At 44.3% G+C, this 13,150-nt stretch overlaps 1 protein-coding gene across 1 annotated transcript in view; it reads right to left on the reverse strand.

The window, feature by feature from the left end:
• The window catches only part of SND1 (staphylococcal nuclease and tudor domain containing 1), a 413,715-nt gene that overhangs the window by 43,437 nt on the left and 357,128 nt on the right, over positions 1-13,150 (reverse strand). The window lies entirely within an intron of this gene.

Genomic DNA, 13,150 nt, shown 5'->3' on the forward strand with positions numbered 1-13,150 from the left:
GGAAGTTCTATTACTTGCAGCATGAAACATCTACAACCTAAACTGACCCATGAGTCTTTATCATAGTTACATATATCTTTTCAACCTCCAAAATAAAAGTAGGTGGCTAGATCCTCTAATAGGAGCAGTGGGGGTTGCTCTGTGCCCCAAGCCCATCTCTGTCCTTCTTTCCAGCCTCTCAGGCTCCTCAGTGTAGAACAGAAGAGCTGTCTAATGAGAACTGACAAGGTGGAGGCCACAGGACTGCTGATGACAGGACAGAGAGCTCTTAGCAAAGGATGCCACCCAGAGGGCTGGAGCAAGGCTCAGACCTCCATTCCCTGGGCAGCCACTGGGGATGGGGGGAGGAAGAAGAGGCAGGTCCATGGAAAGTCGTCTAGAAGAGGGGACAGCAGGCTGGCATAGTTGTGAAGTCAAGAGATAGAAAGTCTAGGGTCTATCAGATTCTGATCCAAATATTAGGGCAGATACTACTCCAGTTCTTTATAAGAACTCCTTTTTATTCCCCCCAACCCCCAGCAACCCATATCTGCCTCCAGTTTCCATTTTATAGCAGTGTGCAAATTTCTCAATTTGTAGCTGTAAATCTAACAGAAAGCTTGGAGAAGACATCAGACAGACCCTGTAATCTCTGCTAATCCTGTAATCGGAAGCTAAACCCAGGACACAAATGGATTTTCAAAATAAGGATTTCAGAAACTCAAATGGCATTAACAGGTCTCAGAGACAAATGTACACAACAACTGTGTGAGATCCATCAATACACACAGATGCATCGCCATGCCTTCTACTCCAACAAATTATCTGCAAGAATAGAAGATAGGATGGGAGGGGCAGATAGACCTCAAAGGATGAGGGCAAAGCCATCTCAACAAGGTTCTTCTTCTAGGGAGGTTATTATTATTATTGGTACCGGGGACTGAACCCAGGGGCACTCAACCACTGAGCTACATCCCCAGCCCTTTCATACTTTGCTTAGAGACAAGGTCTGAGCTGCTTAGGGCCTTGCTAAATTGCCAAGGCTGGCTTTGAACTCTTGATCCTCCTGCCTCAGCCTCCTGAACCTCTGGGATTACAGGCATGCACTACCACACCCAGCATTTTTTTTTTAAGTTTTACTTTTTTTTTCTTTTTAAATTGACACATATTGATTGTGCATATTTATGGGGTATAACGTGACATTTTGGTACATGAATACACTGTATAATGATCAAATCAGGGTAACCAATACATCTATTATTCATCATTTCTTGTATCTTTTATGAAATATACAATGCGTTATTAACTAGTCACCCTTACTGTGTATTGGAACACCAGAACACACATATAAACCTATTGACCAACCTTCCTCTATCACTGTCTCCTCCAAAGGGCCTTCTTCAGAGTTCTCTGAAATTGTTTGTGAGTTGGAGTAAGGAGGAATAAAAGGTGGGTAAGGGGAGAAGCAGATGACAGTTCTTTTTAAAAGTTCCAAACCCTTTTTACATTCTTTGTTGCAAAAGAAATGAATGGTTAAAAGCAAAGTTAACAACAAGGAAGGATGAATTTTTAATCATGTGTTGTACATGCATAGGGCCCACAAACAGAAGATTCAGTGGTAACCAACTTTCCAGTCACTGGTTTCAGATTTGCTGCTCAGCTGACCTATTCCAGGGGACAAAGGTCTTTGGGAAGCAGGCAGGGATGCATTTGTCTGCAGAGCCTGTTTCTTTAGGAGTCTGCCTGTCCCTGTGTGGCTGGACCTGAATACATCTTTCTGCACTTGTAACTTGTGCATGTCAGAGCTGCAAAGCTCCCCGACTGCTCAGAGTGGACACATAATAACACACAGATCCCAACTGTCACAGGCCCTATTGTGGCCATGGGTCACTCAAGATGGGGACTAGATTGGAGAAAAAAACTATTTCCTTTAGCCAGTAGGAACATTTCTTTGGGGTTCCTTTTTCTCTAAGTTCCCAGATTTGAAAACAATGAGTCCAGGGGAATTCTTGACTTGAGTCAACATTTTTGTTCCTTTCTGGGAGCAACTGCTCCTCAGAAGCACTGGCAAGTGAGAGGTTGCTGAGTCCAGTAGAGGACCACTTGCTCTACTAGCTTCTGTTCCTAGACACCGCTGTTGGCAAGCCCACAGTCCTTCCTTCTGCTTTAACTTACCCCTCTCCTAGAGGGTTCCGAAAATAAGACAAAGTGGTGGTGGTGGTGGAGGGGTGGCATTGTTCAGCAGTAGAATGCTAGTGTAATCCCCAGCACAGCCAAAAACAAAAGAAAAAAAAGTTGGGCTGCATTGTCCTACTTAATGGACAGTCTGTGGTCAGTGCTGGATGTTTATTATGTACACATTATTCATGATGGGATAAGTAGGAGCCACCAAATTTTTAATCATATTAATCGATTTTCTTTGTCCTAAGAGAACCAGGCCCTTGGTCAATATAATTAAAATAATTAGGGCAAACGAAACATAAAGCATTTAACCTGACAACTGGGTGCAGTAGTGCAAACCTATGATTCCAGAGACTCAGGAAACTGAGACAGAAGGATTGAGGTTTGAGGCCTGACTCAGAAACTTAGTGAGACCCCATCTCAAAGAAAAAAAAAAAGAAAGAAAAAAAGAAAGAAAGAAAGGACTGGGGATGTAGCTCAGTGGTAAAAGTGGTAAAGTGCCCTTGGGTTCACTCCTTGTACCTTCCAACCCCCCTAAAAAGCAAAAAACAAAAAAGAAACAAATACACACATATAAAAAAGCCAAATAACATTTGGAAAGAAATAGTCAGATAGGGACAGCAGTGGTGGAAGCCAACTCACAGTGGGATTAAAAATGGGCAACAGCTGGTGTTGGGACTGATGGCCACAGCCACGCCTGGCCTCCTATCAGAATGGGAACTCCTCTTAGTCTCAGTCTGATGAAGAATCGTACCCTGCAGCTGTCAGATGTACAGGTAGCAAACGGGTGGCTTTCATTAGGAAATCAAAATGGCTTAGGGAAGAGAGAGGTTCCATGTGAAGGAAGATGAGCAGTGGCAATGTGCTGAGCACAGGTCACAGACTCCTCAGGCTGTGGGTTCCAACTAGGGAGAAGAATGAGAATGTACTCAATGTGTCAGTAAGTCTGTCCATATTCATGTCCTTTTCCCTTCTCGTTTCTTATGCACAGACACATACAGCCCTGAACAGATCTGACTGACTGGCACTTAGAGGCAGACTGCCAGAGTAGAAAAGACAGAGCTCAAGTTGCTCCATGTGTCTGGGATCCCAAGATGGTCTTCTCTGGGGAGGGATCCCCAAAGGGCTCTGTGCCAGCTTCAAAACACCACCAAGTTGTTGGGCCAGAGAGGACATTTGCGGGGGAGGGAGGGGATCCTGCCCAGTTCAGACACTGCTCATTTGCACAAAGAGCCCTTTCAGAGTTATTGGCTGGCAGGGTTCCTCTTGGGCCTTAAAAAAAAAAAAAGAAAAAAAAAGAAAAAAAAAAAAAGCACTTGTGCACTGACTGAATACAAATCAAGCAGTCTCACTGGGCTGCCACACAAACTGGCCTCAGTCACCAAGAAAGAGATAGAGAATGAGGGCTACTCTCACTAGGTTGCCAGTATCCAGGCATCCTGGAGGAGGGCCCTGATCCTCAGCTGGTATCCCCACCACAGCAGGGACTTCAGTATCCTTGTCAGGAACGAAGCCGATCCATTTCAGTTTGCTTCAGTCTATTTCAGAGAAATAGTTTAAAGTAGCTTAAGACAAAAAGTTCCTAAGAGCACCTGCTTAGCTAACCAACCAATTAGGGACATCCCAATCACCCCAGATCCTCTAAAAGATGAAAAAGTGATCACCACTAGAAGCATTTGCATCTAAAAACATGTACCAAGAGCAGGCTGGAAGCTGGGTAGATGTAATCCTGGAAGAAACTCATAATGAAAAAGGAACACAGCAGCCAGGAGCCTGGGTGTCAGCCAACCCATCCATCCCCTGTTTGATGACTCACAGGGGAAGCCAGCAGTGTAAGCTCTGGGCTGGTTCTCCTGGATGTACCAATGCTGCTCTGCTCTCTACCTTTAAGGGTGAAGTGCTGGCCATCCTTTTGTGTGAAGATGGCCAGACCAGTGACTGAGAGACACAATTCCAGCCCAGCCCACATTTGTACTATGGTGGCTTTGATCTCCCTCTCAATCTCCTTTGATGGGCAAATGAATACACTTAGAAGCTGAAGTTGCTAGGCCACTGTAGTATGGAAAAATTATGGTAAACAATTGGAAATAGAAATACTCTAGTCATACCTAAAGTTGGCAGAAACAAAAGCAAAAACAAAAAAGCTGGCAAGATTGAGAAGAGGGCTGGGGATGTAGTTCAGTGGTAGAGTACCTGCCTAACGTGTAAAATCCTGGGATGGATTCCTAGCATGGAGGGGCGGAGGGAGATTGCAAGTAACTAACAAATTATGCAAGGAGGCTTGGTGGCCACAGATGAGGATCCAAAAAGAAACAAATCAAAGAGGCTGGCAGACAGAAGGTGATGCCAACATGTACTTCCCTATGAACTAAGGGGCTAAGAATGCCTCAAGAACAGGGAAGAGATGCAAAAAGAAACCACACAAGAGCCGGGTGCAGTGGCCCATGCCTATAATCCTAGAAACTCAGGAGGCTGAGATGGGAGGATTGCAAGTTTGAGGCCAGCCTTGGCAACTTAGCAAGACTCTGTATTAAAAAAAAAAAGAAGAAGAAGAAAGAAAGAAAGAAAGAAAGGAAGGAAGGAAAGAAAGAAAGAGGCTGGAGATGTAGCTGAGTGGTTTATAAAGCATCCCTGAGATTAATCCATAGTACCAGGAACAAATAAACAAAAACAAAAACAAAAAAATATCACACAAGAGGATACAAAAGGCTTCAAGCCAATCAGAATATATGAAAAACACAGAGAAAGTTCCAAGTTGTGTATAGGTCTTAAATTCAGCCAGGAATTCCATAGGGTAAGTGTAAAAAGCATGTTTCCATTTTGTTCACACTCTCTAAATGCTAAGTTTTTCTTTGGAGTACTGAGCTGCTCAATAAGGGTCCCTAGAATATTCCTAGAGGAATGGCCCTAAGCCATGTGACTTTTTTCTTTTCTTTTAAAATTTCTGTGACACACACACAGTTGAGGAAAATGAAGTCACAACAAGAAACATCTTCCCTTGGGGCAAAATAAAGTCAGTGAAAAGGCAGGACCAGGGGACCTGGGCTCTCTGTCACGCAGCACAGAGCTGTTTGTTGTCTCCCCCTTAGTGTTTTAAATTAAGAGTCTGTTGATGGAATTGTTTGTTCTTTAGTCACCCAAATTTTGGGGACTGACAGCTAATAGAGAGCTGACTCTAGACAAAGAGGGATAGAAGCTCCTGGACTCTTTTCCTCACCCAACCTAGTGTCTGCCCACTGTGCTCGAGCTCAGGCGCTCAGTGGGATATTTATAGCTGCCTTTAAATTTACCCAGCTCGCCATAAAGCGAGGTAATGGGGCGCCCTTTACTGCTGCTAGTGGTGATTGTCCTAACATTCTTTAATTAGCAAAAAGCGTTGGCACAGCCACTTTCAAAGCATTTGATCTCACTGTCCTGGTGTTCCCTATTTCAGGCTCAACAGCCCCCACTCCCTTTGGAGAAAATGCACTTTAGCAAATTTGAAATAGTAGGTATATGCGTACACAAGTACAGATAGGTATATTTGTGTACCTATGCACACTCTTCAGCTGGCTCCTCACATATTCATCTACCAAGAACCTGTGTGTATTTATGGTACCTCCATAAAACTTTCCTTCATAAATCTATCAGTAAGGGGCTGGGAAACTAATTTTTTCCTGCTTAGAAAAATAAAAAGGTCAACGACACAATGACAACAAAAACCAAACTAGGTAATATGACCAATTGGTGAGGCTACTTTACACAGGGAAGTCACAGTAAGTGTTAAGAGATCTGCTCAAGAAGTAGCCAGTCATCCTAAGATGTGGGGGGAAGAACATTCTAGGTAGAAGACAGAGCAAAGTCCCCACAAGGGGGAACCAAGTTAATAGTACTCCAGGAGATGAGACCCAGTGTACCACAAGGAGTAAGGGGGAAGACAGAAAAAGATTAAGGACAAATCAGGCTTGTAATCCCAGCTACTTAGGAGACTGAGGCAAGAGGATCACAAGTTCAAGGCCAGCTTTGGCAACTTAGCGAGACTCTATTTCAAAACAAAATAAAAAGGACTAGTGAAGTTCAGTGGTAGAGGGCCCACTGATTGAATTCCCCACCTCCCAAATGGTTAAGGGCAGAGATGTGGCAGGGGATGAAGGCTAAGGGCCTGTGGACCATGTAAACAGTCTGGTTGTTATTTGATTTATGAGGGAATGAGCATTCTAAGTAATCCACACAAAATCTGATAGAATGTCACAAAGATCATTTTGGTTGACACAGAGAACAGACTGTGGACGGCAATAGTAAAACTTATACCTTGAATGATTACTTTCTCAGCTTTAAATAAATGTTCTGTGGTTGGTGAGATTTAATGTAAGGGGAGATTGAGTGAAGGGTACATGGAAAGTCAGTACTATTTTGTACCCATCTGCAAGTCTAAAATTACCTCAAAAAAAAAAAAAATTGTAAGCAACAGACAGCACAAAACACAATTTTTTTTTCTCTCTTGGGCCAAGGACTGAGCTCAGGACCTTATGCATGGTAGGTAAGCACTCCCCCACTGAGCTAAATCCCAACCCCAAAACTTTAAATTTTGAATTAAGAATTACAAGTTCTAAATTAGGTACAATACCAAGAACAATAATAGTTTAGGGGAAAAAAAGCTCAATAATGGACTCTGGACAAAATAGTGTCTTTTCTACATTAGTTTCTATATTAGAAAATAATAGGTTGGGAATGGTGGTATTCACCTGTAATCCCAGCAGCTCAGAGGCTGAGACAAGAAGATCACAAGTTCAAAGCCAGCCTCAGCAATGGCAAGGCGCTAAGCAACTCAATGAGATCTTGTCTCTAAATAAAATAAAAAACAGGGCTGGGGATGTGGCTCAGTGGTTGAGTGTCCCTGAATCCAATCCCTGGTATTTCCCACTCTGCCAAAAAAAAAAAAAAAAAAGAAATAATAGGTGTACCACTATTACTATTTGCTAAGATTGACTGTGATATACAACTTGTTTGTCATCCAGCAATACCATGAAAGAAGTTAATTCCATTTACATGTGAATGATTTGAGGCTTAAAGAATTAAGGTATACAAATTAGTATGCAAAAATTAGATCTGAGACTTGAACCCAGGTTTGTCTGACTCCAGAAATACTTCATAGCACCACTCTGCTATTAATGTCCACTAACATACACGTAAGTGTACTTGTGTACTTTGATGTAATGTATTTTGTAGAAATTGGTTTTGGGAAAAATACTTGTATTTTCCCAACCAAAATATGAATGACTTGACTTTATACTTACATCACTTATCTGTGAAAAAGCAAATTACACTTGAGGGCCTGGACGACCCCCTGATAAATGATCAAACTTATACATGATGTACTTGAAACACCATTTGAGTCAGAACCTTCAGTTTCACATTTATACAGGCTGGCTCTGATCTGGAAGTGTACCTTAATCTTCAACATAATCCTCTTTACATTTCTGTGATTTAGTTACAGTTAAGCTAAATTTTGTAGCAATACCAAAAGGTACTGCTAGTATTATCAGTATGTTTCAAGATCTTTGGGATAGAATCTATAGACCACTTAAAGAAAGAGTGAGAAAATTATTAAGGAATCAAGAGAAAGGAAGAAAGCAAGGGAGCAGATTTCTTGAGTTTGTCTCGAGACGGAGGGCCCTCTCCCTTCCCTGGGGGAAGGAAGACTCAATGGTTATACAGCTCATGCTTGGTTCTTCCATTTCTCTGAAGCACAGTAGAAGGAAAAGTCACTAGCTATCCTATGTACCTTCCCTTTCTCCCTCCTCTTTTGTGATATATTACAGTGGTTTCTAGTTTGGACCATGGACAGATTTGGGGGATTGAAACCTGATTCTGTCGCTGTAGTAGGTTGAAAGTGAGCCCCCAAAGATGGGTCCATGCCTTAGTCCTAGAACTTGACTGTTACTCCACTGGGAAAAAGGGTATTTGCAGATACAGTTAGCAATTAAGGATACTCAGATGAGGAGATCATGTGGATTATCTAGGTGGGCCCTAAATGTAATGACAAGAGTCCTTAGAAGTTACAAATAGGAGAGACAGAAGAAAAGGAGGCAGTATGACTATGGAGGCAGACTGAAGTGATGCAGCCACAGGGCAAGGAGTGCCACCAGAATTAAGGGCATTTGGAGGGACTGCAGCACTGCCAGATTGTGAACTTTGAGCTTCCAGAACTGCAAGAGAATAAAAGTTGTTGTTTTAAGTATTTGAACAAATGACTTATCATGTGGTTATTTGTTATGGAAGCCTCAAGAAATCACTCAATCACTCATTAGCTTAGAATCCTGAGAAATCTAATGGTTCCTGTCTTATAGAGCTGTTGGGAGGATTAAATGTGTAACAAGACAGTGGAAAATACCTATCAATGCCCTACAAAGTGTTGTTACTAAAACACTTGCTGTACATTGGCAAATAAAAAGGATAAATCACAAGGACCTGAGATGGGCCAGTGCACCTGCACAGGGCCATTTTCAAGGCTCCTGGCCAGACATTTTTGGTCTGCTTGACCATATAGGTGACCACATCTAGAATGTGTAGCAAATCACTCTTCCAAGAGAGGAAGCAGCAGGGTAACTGGGAGGCTTCTCTCTCCATTTAAGCCTGGCAACTCACAAACTATAAGCCCTGGGAAACTTGTCCCAGAATGAAAGGCCCGTGCATTCAATAACTCTTCATTACGTTCATTAATCACCTTGTCCCTTCTTAGCTGACGTTCTGAAAATTGCTCTGGATGGGACAATGCTTTTCTGCCTACTCCTTTATGACTTTCTTAAAGAGCAGTCGTTGAAGTAAATAACAGTGGAATCTCAGGATAATCAGAAGAGTGGGTAACTCAACAGCTGTACTGGTCTGAATCACTGGCTCAAGGAAGAAAAGCCATTCTCTGTGGGCAATAATGGCATATCCTAGTCTCACTATGGGATCACAAGCAAGAAAAACAACCTTCCTTTTACAATGAACAGAAACTTCATCACCAGTTGACCCTAGAGGGGTATTTGCACACATGGGTGGAAATGAATAAGAGAAACACAGACAGGATATGTTCACTGCTTTGAGTAAAAGGAGGTGACTACTTCTGCACAGACATTTCTTACTGTTTTGTCATTACTAATTCGCCAATCAGGATCTTCCCTTCCTTCTTTGAAGGGCAATTTCCATACTGAATTTTCTTTCCTTCTGTTTCTCAAATCCCTTTAGTGGTTGCTCTGTTCTGTTGTTGCCACTGATAAACCTCCTTTAAGGGTCCCAAAGCCTACTGGAGGCAAGATGGTACCTTGCCACTCCAGGCAAACCCTATGAAGCATTATGGACATCTAGTGGCTGCTCAGAATAATGCTTCAGGGATGTAATGCATATCAGGGTGAGGAGTGGTCTAGCCTGGGCAATCCTGGGTCCTCTTTAGAGGACCAATTTCAGTCAATCCTTTAGACGACCATTTCTTCTGCTTCCTATTACGGGTCCAAAGTCACATGGAATGGCGCATCAGCTCTATTGAAGACCCATCTTTATCCCAATCCAGCAAAATATAATGGCACTTGCATACAAGATCACAGAAGCCAGGCATCTGGAAATATCTTCAAGTCATGGGTTTAAATTACCAATTAGCCATATCTCAAAATCTTGACAGAGGACTGAGCTCAGAAGGAACAGACTCTGATATTAATTAGTCACATGGCTTTAGGTAAGTCACTGTGCCTCTCTGAACTTTCTGAATGATATCTGTAAAATGAGAGGCTAAGACCAGATAATCTCCAAGGTCTCTTTTAGTGTTAACATTTTGTGATCTATGAGCCTTTTTAGTAGCTGTGAAAACATAGTCTGCTGTGCTCAGCTCTGGCCCTGTGGATCTCTGGATTATGAAGGAAGCATTCTCTCCTCAACTGTGTGGCCCATTTCCAAGAGTTGGCTACAGTCCCAAAGGATCAAACTCCTTCACAGAGCTACATGTCTGAGAAGGGGTGGAAATCATAGACTATGAGAGCTGCAAGGCACTTTCTATTCCATTTCCTTGATTTTATAAAAGCTATTTTGAGATACCTCACAGGTCTAATCAGTGGCAGATAATCGACTAGAACTCAGGTATCCCAGTCTTAGTGCAGGGCCCACTCCATAGCACTGAGCTGCTGGCACAGGCCATGCCCAATTTCCTCCACTGGCCTCCTTCTTCCTTTCCCTCCAGTCTCCTCACAGCAGTCTCTCTGTGTGAAACTGCAAGTGAAAACATTCTCAGCATAGCAATTCTTCCTTCTCTTCCTCTTTGGGCTTGAGCCTTCTTCGTCCTTTCTTATTCCTTGGTGGTACCATGTCAAATCAAGGAAACAGTAAGGAATAATGAGGGGCCATGCGCCAGTTGGAAGGTACTCACTTACCAAGATAAGAAGCTACAGGCCATGTTCAGGTCAGAAGGGATGTGTGCTACCAAGACCCCATTGGCTCCTCTTTAGCCTGGTTCAGGTGCTGGTTCGTAAGTTCAGCTGCTTTTGCAAGCCCAGCTGGCCTATAGAGGGCAAAGCGGCCCCAAGAAGAGTTCCATGGAACTTGGGAATATTCACTTTCATCAACAGCAGCCACAAATATTTACTGTGAGACAAGCTCATTACTAAGCACTGGTTGGATCCAAATCAGCCCACCCTTCCATCTACCTTCACAGTGCGGGGGCAGCAGCTTTCATTTGCTGGGACTGGAGCTGAACAGATGGGGCCTGAGTTTGCCTACACAGGCAGGAAACCAGCCCAGGCAGAGCCCCTCTTTTGCCTGAGGAAGGAGGGACAGCCAAACTCCAGTGTGCCATCCAGACCCTGGCTAGGGTCTCTTCTGGTACCAGAACACTCTACTAGCTCTGTGCCAGCTCTGGCAAGGAGAGGAACCTCCTCCACAGATCCTTGATAGGCCAGGTTCACATTTCCTGGGTCTACAAGATGGTAGTGTCTGGCTTGAAGCTGAGAATATGCAGATGGGGCTTTAGTCAAGAATGCATAAGCGCTACTAAGGTGCCCAGTTGGAATTAAACCCTAGTTACCACAGTGTGACTAACCTCCATTTCTCTCATTTTTTTTTTAATTGGTCATCATGAGTGAAGCATGTTTAAAGGTTTGTTGTTAAAGTCCCTCCTTTTCCACCCTTCAACTTATTTCTTTCACATATCTTTCACTGAACTTTCATAGTCGTTTCCTGATCTTGCCTCCACCATTTAGTCTGAAGAATGGACGTAGTGGACATATTTGCTAGTGATTAAAGCACTGGTCTCAAGATTTGAACACTGGTTTGAAAGGCTGGTTCTGTTTACTTTGAGGAAACAGGACTGTGAGCAAGTTTTCTGCTTTCCTAAACTAAGAATCTTATCTGTAAAATTAAGACAATGGTGCCAATTACTTCACTGGAGCAAATGAAGACTAAATCAGAACAGATATGAAAGTTTTTAGTGTGGAGGATAGTACATAGTGGATAAACATCCCAATAAATGACTGCTGAAGTACATGGATGAAACCTAAGTTCTCAGACCACTGGGCAAATACTTGAGAATCACTCCCATACCCAAGTTCCTTGACATCTATCTGAGGGCTGCCAGAAATCCTGGCTTACTATGTGACCCTAGGAAATATATTTGATCCATTCATAAAATGGACAATAAAGTTGTACAAAGATCAACAGTGGTACACACAGAGGAAAGGTTCAATAAATATTAAGTGTTAATGCTAATTTAACTGCAAATGCAAATAAAAGTCTTAGTAAAGAATGGGGTTGTCAATTTGCTACAATGGAACTTCCCAGGACTTCAAGCATGTGGCATATTTAAGGCAGTTCAGTTTACTGGGTAGCTGATAATACTGAGATTACAGGTGTGGCAGAATCCAGAAAGCTAAGAAATTCTGGACCTCCTGGTTCTTAAACCAGAGCCCATGTGCAGGCAATAAGGGTTTAAAAAGCAATCTTGCCACATAATCACACAGTGAGAGTGAGGGGGCAGGGGGCGGGGCGCGCGGGGGGCGGGGAGAACCAGGGTGTCTGCAGGCAGTGCTGGAAGGGAAGGGAAACTAAACTGATGCCAAATTCTAGTAGACCTGGGTCCTAGGTCTTAGCTAGATGACCCCACCCCCACTTAGTCGAGAAAGGGGGTCTGTTTGGTGAATTAAGAAAAGGCTGACCTAGTCTCTCTCCTGTGGGGGGTTGTAGAATGCCCCAGGCTCTCCTCCCAGCAGATACAGTGGCCAAAATTCCCTTTCTAGTAAACTGCTACCGCAGGTTGCTACGCAGTTCTTCTCAGGGAGTCCCAGGAAGACAGAGGGGCTTGAGAAGCTCACCGGGCAGAAGGCTTAAGACGCCTCCCCCATTCTTTGCGCGCAGGGGAGAAAAGGGGCGACAGAGTCAAAGCTGCAGCTCCATGAATGAACCGTGGGTTGCACCGTGGGTGCTGAGAGTTCACCTTAATCCTTCCCAGGTTGTCTTTCCCCTAGCTCCTTGCTCTTGGTCTTTCCTTCCACTGATTCCCGCCCCCGCAGCCCTCATTAAGAAAACTATCATTTAAAGCCCTAGTTAGAGCCCAGGACGGGTGAGGGAGTGTGCGAGGGAGGGGGCAGGAAGGACAGGCATCAGTACAGCGGCAAATCTCAGGCTTTCGGTCTTCTGGCTCCAACCCGGGTCGCCCGCCCCCAAGTCCCCACCACTATGCAGCTCCAAACTCCGAGTCGCCTGCCTGGGCCCCGCGGCGAGGCGCCCCGTCAGCATTCCGCGGGGGTGAGGATGACGCGGGCCGGGCGGGAGGCCGGCCAACTGCAGCAGCCCAGCCGCGGACCGCCGCGTCCTAGGCTCGCTGGCCCCTGAGCCCACCAGCCTAGGGCCAGAGGGTGTCGAGCGACCGGGTGCGGGGGCCGCACGGTCTCCTGCTGCAGCCCCAGGCGGTTCCAGCCTATCAGCGGCCACCCAGCGGCTCGCTCCGACCCGACCAAAATAGCAGCGAACGCCTGCGACTTGCACG

The sequence above is a fragment of the Spermophilus citellus genome, assembly GCF_964194105.1.
Source record: "Spermophilus citellus genome assembly, chromosome: 3".
In the NCBI taxonomy this organism is placed as follows: domain Eukaryota; kingdom Metazoa; phylum Chordata; class Mammalia; order Rodentia; family Sciuridae; genus Spermophilus; species Spermophilus citellus.